The sequence below is a fragment of the Crocuta crocuta genome, unplaced genomic scaffold, assembly GCF_008692635.1.
Source record: "Crocuta crocuta isolate KB4526 unplaced genomic scaffold, BGI_CrCroc_1.0 scaffold56, whole genome shotgun sequence".
Taxonomy (NCBI): Eukaryota; Metazoa; Chordata; class Mammalia; order Carnivora; family Hyaenidae; genus Crocuta; species Crocuta crocuta.
This window is the reverse complement of record NW_027531334.1, coordinates 931,541-953,865: the sequence shown is the minus strand read 5'-3', so window position 1 is coordinate 953,865 and position 22,325 is coordinate 931,541. Positions and strand designations below refer to the sequence as shown.

Sequence of the window (22,325 nt, the reverse complement as noted above, 5' to 3'; positions counted from 1 at the left end):
TTTAAAAGTTTATTTATTTTTAGTAATCTTTACTACCAATGTGGGGTTTGAGCTCATGACCCCTAGATCATCAAGAGTCACACACTTTTAACTGAGCCAGCCAGGTGCCCTGAAAAATTCTCTTAAGTAACTGGGAATTCCAAGGGGGTAGGGTGGCTTCTGGAAGAGATGGTTTCTAAGGGCTGCAACAGTGGCTTTAGAGTTCCTTCTTTTAGTGCTTGTCTCTGGATTAGTTCTCTTCAGCCTCTTTTAATGGCAATATGGTTGTCAGCAGCTTCAGGCCCTTAATCTGTGCTCTCAGATATTTCCCCAGAAAGAGGGTATCTCTTGGTGACTCTGGAAAATAGTCTGAGGATTAGTTCAGATTGGTCTGATACTATCATGTGCCCTCTCCTGAACCAATCACTGTAGCTAGGGGAATGTCATGTTCTGGTCATCTTAGCTCACATCACATTTCTTCCCCTGTTACTGGTGATGGAATCAACTTTAACAAATGTGATGGATTGAAAGTAGGAAGGGGATTTTCCCAAGAAAATCGTTATCCTATTACCAGGGTTGGGGAATGAATACTCTGAAGGCAAAAGCTTCCCACAAAAATTTCCTGTTATAAGTGATGAGTTAAGTTGTGAGTTAAGATTCAGGTATAAAAGAGCACCAAGTACTATAGGCAAGAGAGCTTTAATCACTCCCCTCTCTGTAAGTTTTTTACTTTTTAGCTTGCTAACCCTGTGATAGCACATTGTAGGCAGTCAATCAATACTTGTTGAATTGAGTTGAACCTGATTCAGACTCTTGCATTCTCTCAGGATTGAATGATTCAGGTTTTCTCCCACAAGTCATTCTATTTACTTTTCACAACATTTTTATGGATACATGATACAGAGCTGGAAACCAAGGGTTCTAAAAATAAAATGAATCATCACTTTTTTCCCCCCAGATTGACCCCATTCTCCCACCCCCCTGCCCTTCAAGCGCCTCAAAACTTTTTCAGAAAAGGACAAGTGGTTGTTTCTGAATGACCCAATAGTTTTTAAGAGGAAGCTCTGGTGGAAAGTTGGAAAAACTATACCAGATGTAGGAAATTAATAGATGGAAAAACTTAAGCTGCTCTGGATGACAGAGAAGAAGGCATCTCTTTCCAAGTGCTCTGGAGGGGTAGCTCAAAGCACTTTAATCTTTTTGATGAATGTGATTGAACTCTTTCCGCTACTCAAGGAAAGACAGAAGTGCTCACAAGGGCTCATTCTGTGCTGGCTCCCTGCCACTATCAGCCCTGCCTTCTGCATAATTATCAGGCCTTTAACTTTTCTGTTCCTACCATTTTAAAATTCCTCTTTCAGACAAGAAAATATGAGATCGGTGCAGCAAATGGAAGCCAGGTATTACAATAAGAGAGTGTTGGAATAGGAGCCAGGAATTTAGACTGGGTGCTGCGTTAGTGGACTCTGTGTAGCTTATAAGTTGCCAGTGTCTGTTCTCTTTCATCTACCATGGCTTCCACTCTGAGTTCCTTTTAGCAATATTGTCTAGGAATCCTGGAAGAGGTACATGGGAAAGAAGCTATGGCATTACAAATCTAGTCATGTTAGGATGAAACCAAGGAGTAAAACCTATCCTGAGTCAGTATGTAAGACTTTTACCTAGTTAACTAAAATATCTTTTCATTTGATGGTAATATACTTATGAGTACACAGTTCAACCACACACCAAGGCTGATAAATACCATGATGCTTCTGTCTGGGAATACTCTGTACTATCTATGCCATAGATGGAACTGAATTGAGAAAAACACACAAACACACACAAATCAACAACCAACAAAATAATGATGGATCCAGACTAGAGAAGACTGAGGAAAGATACTGGCCAATCACCAGGATCTGTGCCCACCACAAAGCCAAGCTATCCTCCTGTCCCCTATGGAATGCTGCTTTTTGCATTGTCTTTATTTCGATACCGCAGTTTCCTAGCAGTCCATCTATAAGCATTAGGAGACAGCATTCAGAAGTAATTGAACATCAGAATAAGGAGTATTTGTGTGTGAACTAATGTGGCAACATTCCATCTTGGAAGGTGTACTCTTTAAAGGAATGTAGGAAGGATCTGGGTAGTAGTATATGCTTAGAGGTTCCATGCCCCACAGACTTCTGGATTCAAAACAAGATATGAATGTGACAGATACTGCCACCTTAGTAGAGGGGAGTTGCCCCAGGTGACTGCACAGAATTGAGAAAGAAGACTTCTTAGCCTTGATACAAAACTGTGCATCTGAGAAAAGACTTTGTCTGTGTTTTCATTTTCTTATTTTCCAAAATTTCTAAAATCAACAAAATATAGAGAATCAACTTTTGTTGTTTTTGCACTTTGCAGTTTTAAAACATTTTATTTCATCTCCTTTTTAGTGTTTGTTTTTGAGAGAGAGAGATGCGTGGGGGGGCGATGGAGGATTCTAAGTGGGTTCTACTTTGACAGCAGAAAGCTCCATGGGGGGACTTGAACTCAGGAACCATGAGACCAAGACCTGAGCTGAAGTTATACACTCAACCAACTGAGCCACCTAGGCACCCCTGTATTCATCGCTTTTGATTCCTGAAATAATCCTGTGAGTTGGGCATGGTAGATGTTATTCTACAAATGGTGGTGCCAAGGCTCGGGAAATTGAATGTCTTGCTTGGCTTGTGAAAAGGGAATGAATGGAAGTCATATGTTCTTACTCAAGCCTAGTTAGCTTTCTATGAAGTTTCAGACAAATGATGAACAAAGACAAAGGGTTAAACCAAGACATATCAGAGATATTTGGAGCCCAAAACAGAGTGAAACGGTGCCAAGTGGCTGTCTTATAATTATGATCTGTATATCCAGGTAAGACAATGCTGTGGAAAGAAGGAATTTGGGGACAGAAGCAAAGGTGAAATGAAAAAGTTAGAAAAGCTAGTGTTATGGAATAGTTTTTGTTGTCATTGGTAGTGCCACTCTGTTTTTAACTTTCCAAACTGCATGTATGACGGAATACTTATTCTTGAATTTATAACACTTTCAAAACAACTGTTTGTCTCTCACTTCACCCTGTGGCTTAAATAATTATATTAAGTTTTCTTTGCTGCCAGGTCACCTCTGCAACCATAATCCAAAACTACCAAACTTCCCTGTTGGTTTTGTAGAAATACCTATAATTATCTCCTAGCAATATCTGCCTAATTTGTGTCCCCAAGAGGCAAATGCCTGGGAATTATCCATTCTGTAACCTACCTTGAACAGACTTGCAAAATACCAAGCCTTACTTTGCCCCCTTTATCCTTTCTGACTATACCCTAGCCACAGGCCATTATATAACACTGTGCAACTCACTGCGAAAGCAGGGCTACAGTCAAACAGGTAAGCATGCAGCTTTGTTTATGAAGGACATGCAGGTTTATTCTCTCTGCGTCAACTTCTTAGTGTCTGATTTCTTTATTCCTCACAGCTCTGCAAACCTGTATCTGAATGTATGCTCTCCTAAAACCAGAAGCAAATGAAACTCATTAGGTCACACCAGTGCTGTTACTAATCTTTATCCCAAACCTCAGGAAACAAAGCCAGGCATGATATCCTCAGCTTTTTTCTTCTTTCTTTCTTTCTTCTTTCCTTTCTTTCCTTTCTTTCTTGTCTAGGCCTTGAAAGCTGCAGATAGGATGCATCTAAAATGAGAGTTTGGGAGGAACACTTTTTCAAAGGGTTTTTATTGGGCAGGAAATGCCACATCTCAAATCATAGTTGTGCATTCCTTCCTATAGCTAATATAGACATCTGAAGTCCTTGAAAACCAGCAGGAAAGATAACCAAATTTTGGCCTATAAACACATAGAATAGAAAGAGTTGTCAATTATTTGGATTGTGTATTCACTGGAAAGACCCAATTAAAACTTAGATAATTCAGGATCTTTTGGATTTTGTTTGTTGGCTACTTAGCATAAATGAATCACAAAAACCATTATTTCTATTACTTTGAATGTGTAACTGAAGTGATAACTTCTGAAACGTTGAATGAAAAACTGAGGACCTAAGATTGGGTCGGTAGAGAGTGAGCCTTTGCAATTGGCACCCCCATGGTTCCGGCTGCTTTTCCTGGCACAGCACTAAAATGGCACGTACAACTTTCATCAGCACTAGCATGTTGCTCATTTAGCATTTAGGAAACACAGTGAATAGCAATTATCAGCCAAATAGCTGGGAAGTGAAAATGACCTAGTAATCAGAGTAAATATACATTATGCTGTCATATTATAATGTGTAAATATTGGAGAGAAATTGCAGAACATGGACATGCAGAATTTTTCTTTTGAAGCCTTGTATGAATGCAAGTCCTGTCTTCACTCTCAGGCATGTTTTCTGGGTGACTGCTACTAAACATGCCAGTTTGGTGAATAGTAGGTCATCCTCATTATTTGCTTGTTTACAGGTATAATGACCAAGAAAGGCATTGCCCTGATTTTTGTCAATTCTAAACTTGGCTCCCAATGACCAGGAGACATATGGAGAGATGATAGCAGCTTGGTGGGGGTTTAGACATCATAAACCTTCCACAGCCAGTTGCTTCAATTGCTTATTCCCGTCCAGCTACATGTTAATATTACAGAACCCTCCTTCCTTTCTTTGTTAAGCTTGGAAAATATTAAAAGCTGCCACTGTCCTTATGGTTATCATCATCTTTGAAGCAAGGGAGGTGGGGATAGTAGCAATGTTGCAAAATGTTACTAAATGGAGCACCTGGATTACATGCTGTGATCCAGAGGGGCAGGAGAAGAGTAGGAAGAATATAGTGCTGGGGAAATTGTGCTAGCTGATGGCTCAAGTTAATTAGTTAGGTTCTAAACAGCAGGCACACATAATTTCCCCACTTTTTCTGTTAAGGGCTAACAGACTTAGAATAGATCTAATGATACATCTATGGCAGAAGAGAAAGTGGGGTGTTGGTATAGTGGATGTTTGCTGTTTTGAAGGCAAACAATATCCTTTTTCCCATTGCTTAAAACTTCTTGATATTTGCGGAGGGGGGGTAGTAGGGGGCAAATTCTCTCCTTACAATCTTAGTGGATTGGTAAATTCAGGGGCCCATCCTGTTTCTATGGAATCATGGCTTTCCCTGGACGTTCCTCCTCCTAGATTCTCTTTCCTGAATAGCCAAGCAGTGAACATGTGCCCTAACTTTAGATAATCACACTCTTGGCCAGAACAAAACCCCAAAGCTCACGCACTGGAAGCATCTACTCAGATAATGCTGAGACCTTTGGAAGCTACCTGGTTCTTAACTGTTTTAAGTTGGGTTCTTCAGGCTTCTGTTTGATCATATGCATTGCCTAGTTGCTTTCCAATAGTATAGTGCTTGCTCAAAGTAACCAGAGCTGTCTCTGTTGCAACCAAAGAACCCTAAATACGTTTCTTTTTTTTCCAAACTGAAATGTTGAGAATGCCTACTTAGCAGAGGGTCAAAAGGACTGTCAAGTCCTGGGTGGATCTCTGGTAGTATCAGTCAATTTGAATATGATATTACAACATTGGAATGTCTAAGCCACAGAGACCATCTTAATACTTCAAAATGGTAATTCTTGCCCATGTTTCTAGATCTTTCTCTACTTCACAGCTTGATTAATTAAGGTGGAGTTGAGCCATCTGTGCCCTTGGCCTTAATAAGATCCATACACATAAGGCAATACTAGAGAGATCTTGATTATATATATATATATATGTTTGAGATATATATATGTATATATATATCTCAAACACTATCTAATTTCGGTAGGTGAGGTTGCAAAGGAAGCTGAAACCAGTGTCCCCAGATGGAATTATTTCCTTTGTCTGTATATCAGCAGGAGTCAGCAAGTATTTTAATTTTTTTTCTACAGAATCCTAAAATCAAAACCTTTATTAACTAGGACGTACAAGTTATTTGTCTTAGCTGCTGTGGGGAAAACAAACATAAGGTAGAGTTTCTGCCCACAGAGAACATGTAACCTTTTTTTCAAAAGTTTGCCAGCTAAGCAGATTTGAAGGTTTTATAAGAAAGATTCTTCAAGCTGGAGAGACTAGGAAAGACTTGGTGGAGAAAAGCAGAAGTCTGTCATTGAGAATTACTGCTGACTTTCAGCAACCAGCTGATTTTACAGGACTTCCCAGTCCACGGTGGACCTGGACAGTTCACTGCTTCATCAGTCCTTTTGTGCTGTTGATATACCTAGGATGGTCCCTACCAAAAAGGACTTGGGGTAGTGATAACTAAATGATTTCGTTTTAGGGTGTGTGTGTGTATGTGTGTGTGTGTGTGTGTGTGTGAAAGATAAAACTTCTCTGCTGTCTTCCATGAGCTTTCTTGAAAGAAGCGGAAGCAGAGTATATCTCAAAGCAATTTATTTCCGAATGTTGTGAATTGCTGTGAGAAGTAAATTTGTGAAAAATCTATCTCAGTGCACAGATAACAAAACAAAGTGTTTGAAATGGAGCGCAGAAGATGGGTGCCCCTCTCTCTACGTACTTGCTCTTTCATTGTGGCTGAAGAGGACTGAACTTTTCTGAACCTGGAAAGCCTGTTTGCACATGACTAAATTGGACTGGATGGATTATATTCACTTGCTCTTACTTTGTAGCATAAGAAACAAACAGAACCAGTACATTCCAGTTTCTGTTCTGAGACAGCAAGTGAAAGAATTAGGATTCATTATAACATTTAACATTTTTACTCCCCTTCATTATAATAAAATATAGGGGGCAGATATTATTCTCCATTTTTTTCAAATAGGGAAAACACTGAGTAACTTTCCAAATATAACTCAGTGGCAAAGTGGGAATGAAAACTCCTGTTTTCAGACTTCAAAACAGCTTGATTCAGTAGGGCACGTTGCTTCCCTTTGAGCATAAAATAAAAATAGCCAAACTTAATCAAACTATGTTTGCCAAGTTCTAGTCTATAGGGAACTTTTATTTTTATAGCCAAGAGTAACGCACACTTTATACTAGGCGATTTTAATGGCAGTATTGGGACAAACCATACTATAACTTCACAAATGGAGTACAAAAGCCCGTGGGTATCTTTACCTATTAAAAGTTGTGTTTGAGAAAGAGAGCAGTCCACAAAGATTAGTGCAGGACCACTTCACTCAGCTGGGAAAAATCTCTTGTTTAGTTCCAAAACTGGAATCTCATTTGCAATGCTTTCCCTCCCATACTATTCTTTTCAACATTAGTGAATTATAACTCCTACAAGGCAAGGCCTACATCTTGTCTCTGCCTCTCAGAGATAAATATTTGTTGAATAAATGAAGAATGAATATAGTTAATGAAAAAAAAATTCTTTTTGGAAAGCGTATGCATGTAAATGGGAGGGGTATGGGGAAGGGAGAATCTTAAACAGCCTCCATGCCCAACATGGAGCCTGATGCAGGGCTTGATCTTATGACCTTGGTAATAAGACCTGAGCATAAATCAAAAGTAACGCTTAACTGACTGAGCCACCCAGGCACCTGAAAAATTTTTAAAGCAAAAAATCGATTTATATCTGTATGACTAGGAAGCAATGAGTATATAGACAAACTGAATCCAACTATAGTGTAAAAGTATTTGAGTGCCAGTAGTATTTACTGAGTATCACTCAGAGGTAGGTTCATTATAAAACACAACCTTTTTTTTTCTATTCTACATGCTTTATATATAGATTAATTCATCTAATCATTGGAACAATTCTATGAACTAGGTATTCTTAGCTCTGTCTCAAAGATGAAGAAAAAATATGGTAGGTGTGATGAAGTCACTTACTTACCATGGTCTCACAGCTAGTAAAGAAAGGAATAAGAGATTTGACTCCAAAGCTTGTGCTTATACTTATTTACTTACAGTTTAGTGTACAAATAGCCATGGCAAATGCCCATCGGAGGAGGAGTCTCCCAGATGAAGTCCTGAACACTGATTACTATGTAGCCGAACCTTAATTTGACTGTTTACACCCAGTCACAAAAACCATGGCTTTCTTTTCCAGAGGGGCTTTGGCTTGGTTTCATTTAGAACATGGGAAAAAGTTATAGAAAAATTAAGTAGTCTGTAGACAAATTGTAGAATTTCAGAGGAAATTGTAATGTGAATCTTCCAGTGTCACATTTTCTGGAGAAGTTTGTGTGTATTTTCTTGGGTAACCAGGGTCAAGAGAGTCATGTGAAAGCTTCATTCAAAGGTGGGTTCATTATAAAATGCAACATTTTTCTTCCTTCTGAATGATTGTGTACCCTGGGCTACAGGATAGCCCTCAGCTTTCAGCCTGATGTCACTCTGACCTTGGAGTCCTTCTAAGTTCTTAACAGCAGACTGGAGAGTCTTTCCTCAAGGACTTTCTATCACATTGGCTTCCTGAGACACCAATTTGCCTGCCTGTTCCCCCCTCAACTTTTATTCTAAACAAATCCTAGGCAAGAAGAGTCAATAACGTTATGATTCTCAGTGAAAAGAAGGGTCACCTCTGTTTCCCTTCTCCCATTACTGGTACAGTGGTGGTCTCTGCATTCAAGTTTCCTTGTTCTGGAGCCTGTCTTCATTCTCCAGGGTATGAGAGCTCTGAGGGGGAAAAAGGGCATATCAAACACAGAACTTTTGTTTTCACTAAACAAGATACTTAGGGAAAAAAAGTCAAATTGGAATTTAATGTTATTTGGGTTTTGGTTTTGGAAAACTTGTGCATTTATTATTTTTTGTTTGTCTTTGGTTTTGGTTTTGGTTTTTTTTTTTTTTGGTCCATACATATGAAAACCTGTTCTGAAAGCTGCTGGTCAAACTTATTTGGCCTTTGCAACTCTGAGTCAGGCTGCAAATCCATGAAAATGTCATTGTGTGACATGATATGACACAATGAGGGCCCTGGGATCAGGAGGTAGAGAGGTGTTCTGGGACATCTAGGGAAGCAAGGGTGACATGAATGTAAAGATGGTCCAGGAGTTCTCAGACTGGAGCTGCAGCGTGTTGGTTTTGTTCCAGGGTCCAACTACTTGGGGAGGCCACACTCTGGATGAAAATCTGGATACTGCGCTCTCTTGCAGTCTTACCATCTTGAGCATGAAGAAGGGACACAGAATGGCCCCACAGCTCCACCATGACCGCTTCTGCTAAAGTATCACACACTCCATTATTGGTGCAATTCCAGAAATATGTGTGATCCTTTCTGCTGTTTCTAACTTGACAAGTGTGATCCACAAATCTCTAAAGAATTTTGCTCTGCTAAATATTCAAGAGGGTGTTTGACAGAGTGAAGGAAGGGAAATTAGAGACAAAAAGAGCTGGGCAAGAGAAAACAGTTATGAGAATGTAAAAAATAGGAACTTTTTCTACTGAATCCTAGTAGGAAAAGTGAATCTGCCATGTTAACATATTAGCCATTTCCATTAAACTATAATATTTCAGAAAAGAGGATAATCAGCTTATGGCAACATGATTCCCTTATACTTTTATTTCATTTAAAACGTCTTTTGGATAAGTTATTTGGAGAAAGTATCCTGTTTCCTAGTGAGAGAAAAACTCCACCCCTTTTTACATGGTGTGATGATTCTAGTCCAAACGCAATGAGTTTCTGGAAATGGCAAGTGAGACACTTGTTGCCATGGTGATTGTTAATAGTTCTGACTCAGATATAGTGTTGCTATAGCAACTGCATGGAAGCCCTTGGGAGGTGGTGCAGTGTTGTTTTTTTTTTTTAAATCAGCAAAAAGGCTAGGAAGAACCATTTTAGTAGCTTCTTGCTGCAATGCAGTGACGAAGCTTTCAAGGCTATTTCATCCAGATGAAAGATCGTCCTGTTCCTACACTGATGAAGCAGATATGTTACACTGCAGGATAAATATAGTCCCATATATCATAGTAGCAAGCACATTATCTGCCTGCTAATGAATTCTAATTTTCTGACTAATGGTTTCTAATAACATAGGCAATATCTTGAAAAATCCTAATGTCACTAGCAATAAAAGAAAGCCAAAGGTTGAAGATTGAACAGATCCAAATCATTGAGATGTAGATTAGATGCACCCCTGTAAGGGTGAAACACATAGCTGATAAAGCATTTGGAAGATCTGTTTTGGATGGTTTGGTTTGGTCCTCTAGATTGTATGCTTGTATAGCATCTTACATACACCCAGTGATTGGCACGTAGAAGGTCCTCAAGAAGTGATGAGGTGAGTGAATGAATCAACTTGTCAGGCAGTGGACAGTACTGTTTACTTTTCCCTAAGACCACTCACATAATTCCGCATCATTGCAAGGCCTTTGCTACATTCTATGGTACTTAGAAATGAATGCATGAAGCAGGTCTGTTTTCTTATAAAACTGGTAAGTGGGTGCAGGTCTCTATGTCAGTACTTATTCCTGATTTTCAAGTGTTAATTATCCAGGAACAGACCTTCCTTGAGCTTTCAAGTTTTATAGAGATATGGGGGCAGCTGGAATGGAATTACAAGCAACTCATTTCTATGGCCTCTTCTCCAGTCAGTAGATCAAAGCAACGCTCTAAGACTGTCCTCACTGCCGAACCAGTATTTGAAAGGGATGAAAGATAGCATCCCTGGCTCTACCCTGAGACTGCCTTCTCCCAGTTTAATTCACTATTAACTTCCCCCTTCTGTTTCCTCCCATAGACCTTGGGCTAAGGTGAGTTTTCCCTCCTGAAGTTCCTTTGAGGGCTAGAATGGTTCTTTGTTCATCTGTGCATATTTATTAGCTCTTACATGATGGTTTCATTTGGTAGGATCTGAGTAAAACCAACTTAAATAAACAAAAGAAAACTAAATATTTCCTAACATGACTTGCCTTTTGATTGGGTTCCTTCTTCCTGCCTCTGAAGGTAGCAACTAGTTAAGAGAAAAGCATGGGTATTAACTGAGAGGTTTGGTGTTAATAGGAACATTACCTTTTGGGTGAAAAGGAAGTTTATAAAGGTGGCCACTGAGCAATGAGAAGCAGTGAAATTCTCTTATCACACACCATGGAAGGTAGCTGCTTGTTGTTGTCCTTTAAGAAGTAAACCTGATTCTGTGTATGTGTGTGTGTGTGTGTGTCTGTGTGCGTGTGTGTGTGTGTGTGTGTATGTATATATATATAAAGTGATTATCTTTTTCTGGACTCCATAAGATTTATATACAGATTGATGATTCCGGAGAGTAGTGGACTGTCTTAGTTTATTCTCTTCTTAGTTCTCTGCACAGCTGGAAACTGTAGCAGAATGTTGGCTATGTGCTAATGAACAATCTACCCCTCATTAGTCCAATACTGAAGATAGTTATTCCCTTGAGCTAGTTAAAAAATAATTTTATTTACCAGGATGGCTCTTTGTAATGTCTTCTTCTTGTCCCATGTTATTAGACTGCACTTTAAATGTTTGAAAATGCCTGGAACCTCTCATTTCCCATCTTGATAGTTAAATAGCTTCTTCTACCTCCATTCTAATCAGTTTCTAAATTTTTCAGGGACTTGGTATCAGGCTGCTTTCTTTTTTCCTTAGTTGAAATTTTTTAAACACGAGTGGAAAGTTGATTTAAAATTTGTTTAATGAGCATTCCCTTTTTTTAATGTTTGTTTAGTTTTGAGAGAGAGAAGGAGGCATAGAATCTTAAGCAGACTCCATGCTGTCAACACAGAGCCTGTTGGGGGGCTGGAACCCAAGAAACTGTGAGATCATGATCTGCACAGAAATCAAGAGTCTGATGCTTCACTAACTGAGTCATGCAGGTGCCCCTAATGAGCAGTCTTTTAAAATGAGCTACTCCTGTAAGACAGCAGCTTTTTTGTTTTTAATGTTTTATTTATTTCTAGGAGAGAGAGAGAGAGAGACAGCTTGAGTAGGGGAGGGTCAGAGAGAGAGGGAGTGACAGACTCTGAAACAGGCTCCAGGCTCTGAGCTGGCAGTCAGCACAGAGCCCGACGCCGGGCTCGAACCCATGAACCGCGAGATCATGACCTAAGCAAAAGTCGGACGCTTAACCGACTAAGCCACCCAGGCGCCCCGACAGTAGTTTGATGGTGGCTCCTAATAAAGTTGTCTCTTCCTTACACATGTACCTACAAAGGTGAGAAAAGATGAAAATTTGCAGTTGGCAATGACCATCAAGTTACTGCCGGAATCCAGGGGGAATTTCCACCAGGTACAATGTCTTTGGTTCTGTAAGGAAAGACAATTAAGTGACTTACTTTTGTTATGCTCAACTGAAATTACTTAGGAAGACCTTCCCTACTCCTTCCTCACACCCAGGGGTCTGCATCTCCTTTCACAAAAGATAGTTTTGTTTTAAATAAAAACCTAGGCAGCAACCCTCTGCCACTTATCTGCTGCCTTTTAAGGGTAGTCATAGGCTGGCTGTCTTCTCTCCTTTTCCTTTTTCTTAAACCCAGTCAAGAGCTAGCTAGCTCTCTCTCTCTCTTTTTTGAATTATTGTAAAAAACATAACATTCCCATGTTTACTGTTTTTTGGGGTTTTTTTTAGTATATAGTTCAGTAAGGTTAAGTATATTCACATGGTTTTGAAGACCTCTCTTTTTATACCCAGTTAGAACCTGTAACACCGGAAAAAAAGGTGGGGTGGTGGGGAGTAACATAGAGACTGGGGAGGCGAAGCATTGCATCATGAGAAATGGAATTTCCACAGGTAAAACATACTAGTTGAGAAAAAGAGGCCAGGAGAGTGACAGCTAATATACAGGTTTCCCCCACTATCCAAAAGTAGAAATCTTTTGTAAACAGAAATAGTATAAAGCAAAGCAATTATCATTAGTTTATATAAAAAACATTTTGGAGGCTTCCTAGATCCTGCAAATAACCTCTTGGGTTTTTCTTGTACCTCAGGACACATCTTGCTATTGGGCGTACAAAATAAGATAAAGCGGAGATGTTCACAGACATAGTTCAAAGCTACAGCAACTGGCTGCTGAGATGCTGAGTGTAGTTCTGGGAAAGAAGTTTGGTGGTGCCGCTCTAACTACCCTTGCTGCCTTCTACCTTTATGCTGGATTGCTGCAAAGCCAATGCTGAATGCCATTTTCACTCTCCACCTATTTTCATAAAAACAAAAATCCCCTTTTTGGGGGGGAAGGGAATGGTTAATGAAAACAAGTATTTATGTAGATCTTTTGTAAAAGTGAAGTGGTATGATGCAAATTGTCAAAAAGTGGGGGGGCGGGCCTGTTAAGAGGGTCAGCAAGCCAGGAAGTGGGCATTCGGTCCAGGAGAAGTTTATAGAAATATAAGTTGTAGACATCAACCCAGACCAGTTGTATATCTGAAAAGAGAATTCACCTAGTGCTTAACTGTGCAGGGAGGTAGTATGAGCCAATGTGATGAGTACGAAGAAATACTGCAAAAAAAGAGAAATATAATTATGAATATGTAAAAGAAAAAACACACTTTTGAAAAGGATTTTCTAAGAACTAGAAAAAAATTTTAGGAAACTGGCTTTTCCTAGACAATACAATAAAACACATGAAGTCTAGGAAAAAGAAGCAGAAATCTGAAAGCATTATGGGATGGAATGCAAAGGCGGATGGATGGCATAACATATAATGAGTAACACTGTGCCTAGCCCTATGTAAGTGACTAAGTTATAAGAGTAAGGGAAGAGAAAGGTGGTGGAAATGCACAAGTGAAGATGTTTTATTTATTTGTCTCAGGTGGAAGTAGACCTATGAATGCTTGAAAATACTAGGAAGGAACCTGACTTCCCTCCCCAACAACAGATAGCTACCCCAATTATTTATTTAGCAAGGGGATAAAGGATGTTAGAATCCAAATACTCTTTTTGAGAAATAATGTTTAGGGCACATAAGATATGGGCCTAATAAGAAGGGAGAGTCTGTTTGGACAGGTGGATCATTAACCACATTTTGGAGAAGTAGGAGTATGGAATATAAAATTCACTTGATTTAGCAAGTGAACGCAACTGAGTAGAAGGGAGAAAAAGCAAAGTACAAAACGATCAGAGAAAGGGGAAAAGCAAAAAGGATAATGACCCAGGGAAGAGCATAATGTCCATAGGGCACATCCCAGAATAGAAAACCTCGCATAACCTGAACTGTGATGCATGCTTGATAACAACCATTTGACAACTGACAGTGAGAAAATCATATATTCTTTTTCAAGGTAGTAGAGTGTGTCTATTATCACTGCTTTCCACAGTGCTACTGACTATGGTCTATGTAGAGGAATGGTAGTCACACCTTGTTGATGGTACACAACTGTTACAGGAAAACACGATTCTGGGATGACTGGAAGACTATTTGGTGGTATGAAGTTTTCACATGATAAATGTAATGTACCTAAGTATAGTCAAACTAGTCCAGTAATCTTATGCAATATTTGCCTAATTGTTTTATGCAATTGTATGTGATTGTTGTTATACTTTCTTGATGCATATACTTTTGATGGTCGAATATGTTTTTCGTTGTTTAAACCTAGTCTTATTCTCCTGTTTTTAATGTTTTCTAGCTTTAGAAATCATTATATTCTTTATCCTCATGTACTTTGTACACACATTAGATTTTTTGTTTAATCTATAATTTTGATAATGCCAGTAGTCACTTCTCCCTGTTTGAAAGATGTGTGAGGACTCCTATGTAGGAATATCATGGCCAGAAGTCCTGTAAGTGAGAACAAACAATGTTACTATTCAGTACCCTTGCAAACTTCTAGAGCTCAGCTTACTCACATTTTCAAAGAGAATAGTTAAAAGTTAGCATGCATTTTAATTTTCTGTTTTCCCCAGAAAATTAGCATTTAAGCTGCAGGCACTCACATTCTTAGCAGTATTTTAGGCCTAGGGAGAATGATACTGCTGGAAAGGTCTGACATATCAGGCTTATCATGTCCTCCACCTTGCTTGACCTGTTTGATGCCAGGAATGTAATTCTGCACCCTTGAAGCACTTGGTAACCCTCTCATTATTTTAATGTGTTTTGGAAACACATAATAAAATGTCTGATTTTCCTCCTTTTTCATTGAATCAACATTAATTGGCAGTCTCTTTCCAGCTGTTGGTTCCCTATCTGCCCCGTTCCTAATCCTCTCCAATTTCTAGATGTACAGCAGAGAGACTCATCTCTTCTGAAAAACAGACACGGTCCCATCTTCTTGAGGACCACTACAACTGCCTCAGAAGTGTATTAGTTTGGTAAGGCTGCCGTAATAAAGTACCACAAACTGAGTGTTTTAAACAGAAGAAATTGTTTCCCTGTTCTGAAGGCTAGAAATCCAAAGTCTATGCCTTAGCAGGGTTGATTCCTTCAAAGAGTTGTGAGGCAGAAATCTGTTTCATGCCTCTCTCCTAGTTTCTGGTGGTTTGCTGGCAGTCTTTGGTATTCCTTGGTTGGTAGAAACATTGCTCTGATTTCTGCCATTATCTTCACACGGTATTCTACTTGTATGCCTATTTCCAATTTCCCCTTTTTATAAAATTACCAGTCTTATTGGATTAGAACCCCCACTAACAATTTCATTTTAACATTATTATTTCTGTAAAGACCCTATCTCCAAATAAAGTCATGTTGTGAGTACTGGGGATTAGTATTTCAACATATTAATTGGGAAGGGGTGTGTGTGGCATAGCTCACAACTCAGCCCATAACAGAAGTATAGACTTTTTTTGTTTGTTTGTTTTTAACATTTATTTATTTTTGAGAGACAGAGAGAGAGACAGAGAACAAGCAGGGGAGGGGCAGAGAGAGAGGGAGACACAGAATCTGAAGTAGGCTCCAGGCTCTGAGCTGTCAGCATAGCCCAACGCAGGGCTTGAACTCATGAGCTGTGAGATTATGACCTGAGCCGAAGTCAGACACTTAACCCACTGAGCCACCCAGGCACCCCCAGAAGTATAGATTTTCTACATCAGAAAACAAAATAAAGACCTTGGAATCTGGTAGGGGGGTTTTGTTTTGTTTGTTTTGTTTATTGGTTTCGCTTCTTCCTGTGGTCTTTATCTTTTTCTATTTCTCTCCTTTAATCCTTTCTTGTCTAGGACCCTCCCTTAGAAATCTGTCTTCTTTCAGTTTTAATTATCTCCTTCAAAGTTTGTTTTTTCTTACATTGTGTTTCTTTTCTTGATAATTTCAACTTTCTTTTCTTTGTGGATATGTGCTTCTCCTTTTATTCAAAAGAAGGGTTAACATCTGGTGCCTGGGTGGCTCATTCCCTTAAGCATCTGACTCTTGGTTTAGGCTAAGGTCATTATCTCAGTGTTCCTTGAGATAGAATCCAGCCTTGGGCTCTGTGCTGACAATGTGGAAACTGCTTGGGATTCTCTTTCTCTCTCTCTCTCTCTCTGTATTTCTCTCTCACTCAAAATAAATAAATAAACTTAAGAAAAGAAGAAGAAGGGTTAACATCTCTTTGAATCCATGGAGGTGAAGTAACCTAGGGAATCCCAGGTTGTGAAATATATTCAGATAATTTATTCCTTACAATTGGTAAAATATCCAATTCTACCAAATGATTTCCCTTTTCAAAATATATATTTCAGAACAAACCCTTAATAGTCACCCATTCATTTACATTTTGATATGTTCTCTTGATGCAGGAAGAAAAGGAAGTTATAGCCAGTGTGTGGGAATTTGTATGTAACGGATAGACCACAGTAATTGTTCCCATGGAGTTTGTCACCCATGTGACTTATCCATCATGTGTTTTGAGGTAGAAAACAAAAGGATGAGAGTCCCTCCTTTAGACCCAAAGAATTCTTGTGGACCAAGGGGCTCCTTTGGGAAGTTAAAGAATAATTTTTCCGTCCAGATATGTCCTTTTAAAGTTTAAATCAAATTTTGTATACATATTCTCAGATAAGACAAAGCTGATTTTGTTTATATGTGATGAATTTAAATGACTTTACCTTTATACTTTAATATTCAAAAGCATTTGTGTGTTAATAAGTTTAAATTTTCTCACAAAATTTAAAATATCAATGATCAGTATCTCACAGCACTGTTGACAGTGGGCAGGGAGTTGTGAAATTTAAGTTTGTCATAGGACAGACACTGACAATTTATTGTCACATCAGTAAGCCACTTAGATTCAGTAGGCTACAGCTTCCTTGTGAATTAGGATGTTTATATTAGTAGCTGCAAATTGTTTATAAGTTTTAAAAGATAATTTAAAAAAACTTATGAATCTCCTATTAACATAAAATGAGCACGTGTCAAAGACTTTGATTTAACTCATTAATTAATGAGGAAGCTGGTGAAATGTGACACCTAGTTCCCCAAATAATTCAAAGACATACATACTATATAGGTAATAATTAGGTTTACAAGTAGATGCAAAGCCAATACCCACAAGGTGATATTTCACCCAAAAAAAAATAATTTGCCTTCCTATGGACAAGAATCATTTGCATTACTGTACTTTATAACTTAGAGTTGTAAAACACCTCAAAGACAACAGAAGGTCCATGCTTCTCCAAGTGAAATAACCGTAAAGGACTTAACAGAACTCCCAGCATTCTATTTTTGTCCATTTAGAAATCCTTTACAATTTTTGAGATAAACATTGGAGTACTTGGTTTCAAATGTTCTATGAAATCAATCTCCATAACATACATGAAAAGCAGAATCATTTTGGTTGAAATGAGTATAGGGGCTTCTAGTTAAACTTCCTTTTTATTCTTAGATCATTCACTGAGATCCCAACTCAGAGTTTTCAAGATCACAGTTTGAAAACCATCAGATGATTTAAGTACTAAAATCATATTCAGTGCCTTAAATTCAGTCCCTCAATTGTTTTTTTTTTAGTAGTTCTCATCCCACACATTGCACCCATTCCTCTACCTGTCTCCTACTGAACACACAGACAGAAACATACACCCCTACTGCCATATCAGGCAATAAAGGTATCCCTTTCAAGGTCCTCACATATCCTTACAAATCTGAAATTCCAAAACTGTCCATGACTAGAATTTTTCATTTCTGTATTTCATAGAATAATTGCAAGTTACTTGAAAGAATACTTCCCACTTGACTAAATAACCTGTACCCTAAGAGCCTTAGAGTATTTTTGAAAATGATTTATAAATAGATCAGTTGGGTGTTTACTGTGATGCCATCTTTATCATTAATGTATTCACTTTATTAATTTTGAAAAACAAGACCATATTTTTTAAATGCCTCTGGGCACAAGTACTAAATTATATCTATAAATTCTGCAATCAATCTTTCCTGTTCTTTGTTTCTATCTTTAAGTCATATGGATTGTGAAAGTCTGCTGTCATGGGAAAAATAGTGAAGGACTTCTTCACAAACAGGATGTAGTTTACTCGCTAACCATTCTGGTCTAAACACTTTCCCCCTCTTTCCTGTCTGTAGATTTGACTGTAGTCTTACCTCAGTCTTAGTCTTGGGCGTGACATATGTGAAAGTCTTGCCTTAGTGGCAATGGTGGACCCAGACTCACTATTAGGAATTTCCATCTTATGACCCAATGTCTATTGAACCAGATCTTCATGGTGAGACTCAGATGGTCATTTTTCTGATTCTTGCTGCTTGTTCTTAGTACCCTCCATTCCCTTGACCTATACCAACTATCTGTTTAATTGATCTCTTTAGACTTGACCTTTTGCCTTCCTGAGCCCAAGATGCCTTCCCATTTTCTTTTTCCTTCCATATCTAAGAATACCTCTATACCTTCTAGTCCTGTCACTTTGGCTAGTATTTCGTCACCTTCTCTGTCCTTTAGCTGCCCAAAGCCTGCACTGACCTTTCCACTGTGTCATCCCAGAGTTGTGAGAGACCAATATACTTAAAGTAAGCTTCAATATTACCTAGCAATACCCAAATAGTAGCTTTTCTTGTCCTAAAACTATTCCCTCTCCTTGTCCCAACATCCATTCACAGAATGGAATGTCCCAACATTCCATTCTCTACATAGTAGAGACCACTATTTTCTTAAAGCAGCATTAAGTGAAATCTCTCTTCTTGTTCTACTAGAGTCACTGCCTGGAAAATTCTTCACTTCCCTCCTTTCTAAACCTTGTCTCTGGACTAGGACAGAGGCATAGACCAAAGAGAAAAGAATAGCTAATTTTGTTTAATAAGGACTACCTACTAGGTGAATGTTTAAAAATGTTTAAATGTTTTAAACATGTTAAATGTTTAAAAATTGTCTTTATTGTGCATGAGTAATGGTAAGATAATAAATAAGCTTTTCTGACTCCAAAGCTCACTAAATTGTACATCCAGGATAAGAGACTAACATTACAGTTTTTTGTAACAAGATACTCTGATTGTGGCAACCCTGACTGATTTGCATGTCAAAACATGCACATTCATTTGTGGTAGAAATTTTCAGAGACAAATCATCAGCCTGGAGGAAATCTCAGAAAAAGAGAAGCCTCAGAAAGTAGAGGTGAAGATAGATCACTAGGTAAGCAGACTCAGGTTCTAGTCTGAGCACATGGGTAAGAAACTCTCAGGGTTTCTGTTTTCTCCTATGTAAAATTAGATTTTCACGCTAAGCCGTCTCTAAGGTTTCTTCCCAAAATGTAGCTGCTTCCTAGGTGGCCTTTAAAAAAATCACACACAGTATAATCAATTTCTACAATTGAAAGAAAGCTTTGGTGGCACTGTGCATGGGTTAGGCTTGTGTGGTGAGATTAATGACGCATGTCAGTCCAACTCACCTGTTGGCCTTGTTCTTCTCTTGCAGTTGTATCAGGGCAACTGCTGAGCGAATCCACTGACAACCAGGCAAATTTGGGCAGCAGAGTTACTTCTTGGGAGTGCCGTCACCAAAATGGCAGGTCATATCACCAACGAGAAGTTGTGGAATTCATTCTGTCCTAAAGCCAGCCTCTTAGCATGGAGGAGACATTCCAAACCGCAGACACTGGGTGGGGCTTATGTGGAAAAAGGGGGAAGGTTAAGAGATGTATCTTTAGCAGATGATGTATTGCAAATGAGAGCCTAAAACTACAAGAGGGAAATTTCTAAAACATGCTGTACAGATTCCTTGGAACACAGCTTGCAGGAAGGAGGCCTGTGTATTGTTGAACAACAAGAGCAGCAGACAGATCCCTTATATGCAGTAATCAAGAATGAGGGTGTTGGAACATCTGTTATTTTGTCTGTCTGGCTCCCCTTTCTTTGGAAACTGCTTCTCTACTACACCAAGCAATTCTGATGTGCCCTTCTTTCCTGCCACAGGGGTGGGCAAATGACTCAAGGTGGCCAGTCAGAGTATCTCATTCCCCCAGGCAGGAACAATCAGCGTCCTGCTGGGGGAAATGGCTATTGTTACAGGAAGAGNGGCTAAGGACCTTGCTTAAGTACTCAGCTGCAAATATGTCTGAAAAGAGAAAACACCTAGACTTCTTAAATATGTGAGCCAATAAATACCTCTCCCCCTGTTAAAACATATCTATTTGGGAATAATTTACATGCAGTAAAATTCACCCAGTTTAGGTAAATAATTCCATGAAATTTGATCAGTTTTTAAAGACTGCGTAATTACTATCACAATCAAGATTTAGAATATTTCTATCACCCCAGAAAGTTCAATCCTGCTTCTGTGTAGTCCACCCTTCTCCCTGGCAACCACTGATTTATTATCCTGTCCCTACAGTTTTGCCTTTTCCAGGATGTTAAGTAAATGGAATCCTTAAGTATATAGCCTTTGTGCATTGCTTCTTTCACTTGGTTGACTGCATTTGAGATCCATCCACATTGTTGCAAGTATTAATAGTTTGTTCCTTTTTATTGCAAAGTAGTATTTCTTTATATGGATATATCACAGTTTGTTTATACATTCCCCAGCCCATGGGTATGTGGACTATTTCTAGCTTTTAGTGATTATGCAGAAAGCCACAATAAATAATTGTATCCAGATTTTTATATAAGCATACGTTTTCATTTCTCTTGGGTAAATACCTAAGTGTAGGATTGCTGAGCTATATGTTAAATATATATTTGATGTTACAAGAAACTTCCAAACTGTATTCCAAAGTAGCTATACGATTTTGCTTTATCANAACATTCTAATATGTGTGCAGTGGTATCTTATTGCAATTTCAATGAAAAATAATATTAAGCATCTTTCCACATGCTTATTTGTCATTTATATATCTTTAGTGAAGTGTCTGATCAAATCTTTTGCTCTTATTTTTATTGTTTTCTTTTTATTATACTGTGAGAATGTATATTCTGGATACAAGTCCTTTATCACATTTATGTTTTCCAAATATTTACCTCCAGTCTGTTACTTGTCTGTTTATTTTTTTAGAGGTGTTTTTCAAAGAAGCGAGGCTTTGAATTTTGAACAAGTTCAATTTATCAGTTGTTTTATGGTTTATATTTTTGTATCCTCTTTAAAGCTATACGAAACCAAGGCCATGGAAAATTTTCCACTCTTTTTTCTAGATACTTCATAGTTTTTAGAGTTTATATATGGAATTGGGGCTGCTGCTTGCCTGTAGTGCTCCCCTCTTTTAAAGATGACTTAATTAGAATTTGTTTCTGGCACCCAAAAAGTTCTGGCTAATGTAGAAGGGGCTGTTCACAAATGATAAGTCCTTTCTTATAATGTTTCTCATTTATCTATGGAGATCTATTTCAAGGCAACATGTCAATTGTTTCCAAAATCAATTTCAGTGAAAATCCCATTGAGGTTTATTTATTTAAACTTGACAAAATGAATTTTTAACCTGGAAGAAAAAGTGGGTGAAAAGAGCAATGAGAATTTTAGAAATGAAATAGACTTTGTCCATAAGGTATTGAAACCTACAATAAACCACAGTAATCAAATCAGTGTGGTGCTGGTGTGGGAATCAATGGGCAAAGCAGTGGAACCGCATAAAGGGTGTAGACACAGGCCGAGCATGTATGTTTTATATCAGAATAAAAAATAATTCTCTAATTAGTGGTGCTGGTAAAATTAGCCTTAAAAATATATCTTTAATTGTCATCAAAATTCCATGTGAGTTAGAATGAAATATGGAAAATTGAAAGATTTTGAGAGAGAATCTGAAATTGCAATCCTGAGCTGGCTGGCACCTTCTTGATCTTTTCCTGAAATCAGATTTGCTCTTTTTATGTGATTTAACTGGATTGCATGATTGCCCATACTGTCTGCATCCCATTACACTGCACCCAGGTCATGGTGCAATATAGGTTATATTGGTCTTCTTTGTTGAAAGCAGGAGTGCTCTGTTTTGATGCACAAATTTATTTATTTTGGTCTACTACTCGTCAGAAGCATTTGTATTCAGGCAAGATTTGTGAAAATAGTTTCCCCACCAAATTAAATGTGGCTTCTAATATATTTCCAGAGGGAGCATTTTATATATATTCTTGAGAGTGTGGGG

At 38.4% G+C, this 22,325-nt stretch overlaps 1 long non-coding RNA gene across 1 annotated transcript in view; it reads right to left on the bottom strand.

Annotated features, from left to right (window-relative positions):
* Positions 1–19,857, bottom strand: part of LOC144238057 (uncharacterized) — a 48,152-nt gene extending 28,295 nt beyond the window's left edge. Inside the window, exon 1 of the long non-coding RNA XR_013336998.1 lies at positions 19,647–19,857. This is a non-coding gene — a long non-coding RNA (uncharacterized LOC144238057). The remainder of the gene's footprint in view (positions 1–19,646) is intronic.
* Between the last annotated feature and the right edge of the window lie 2,468 nt (positions 19,858–22,325).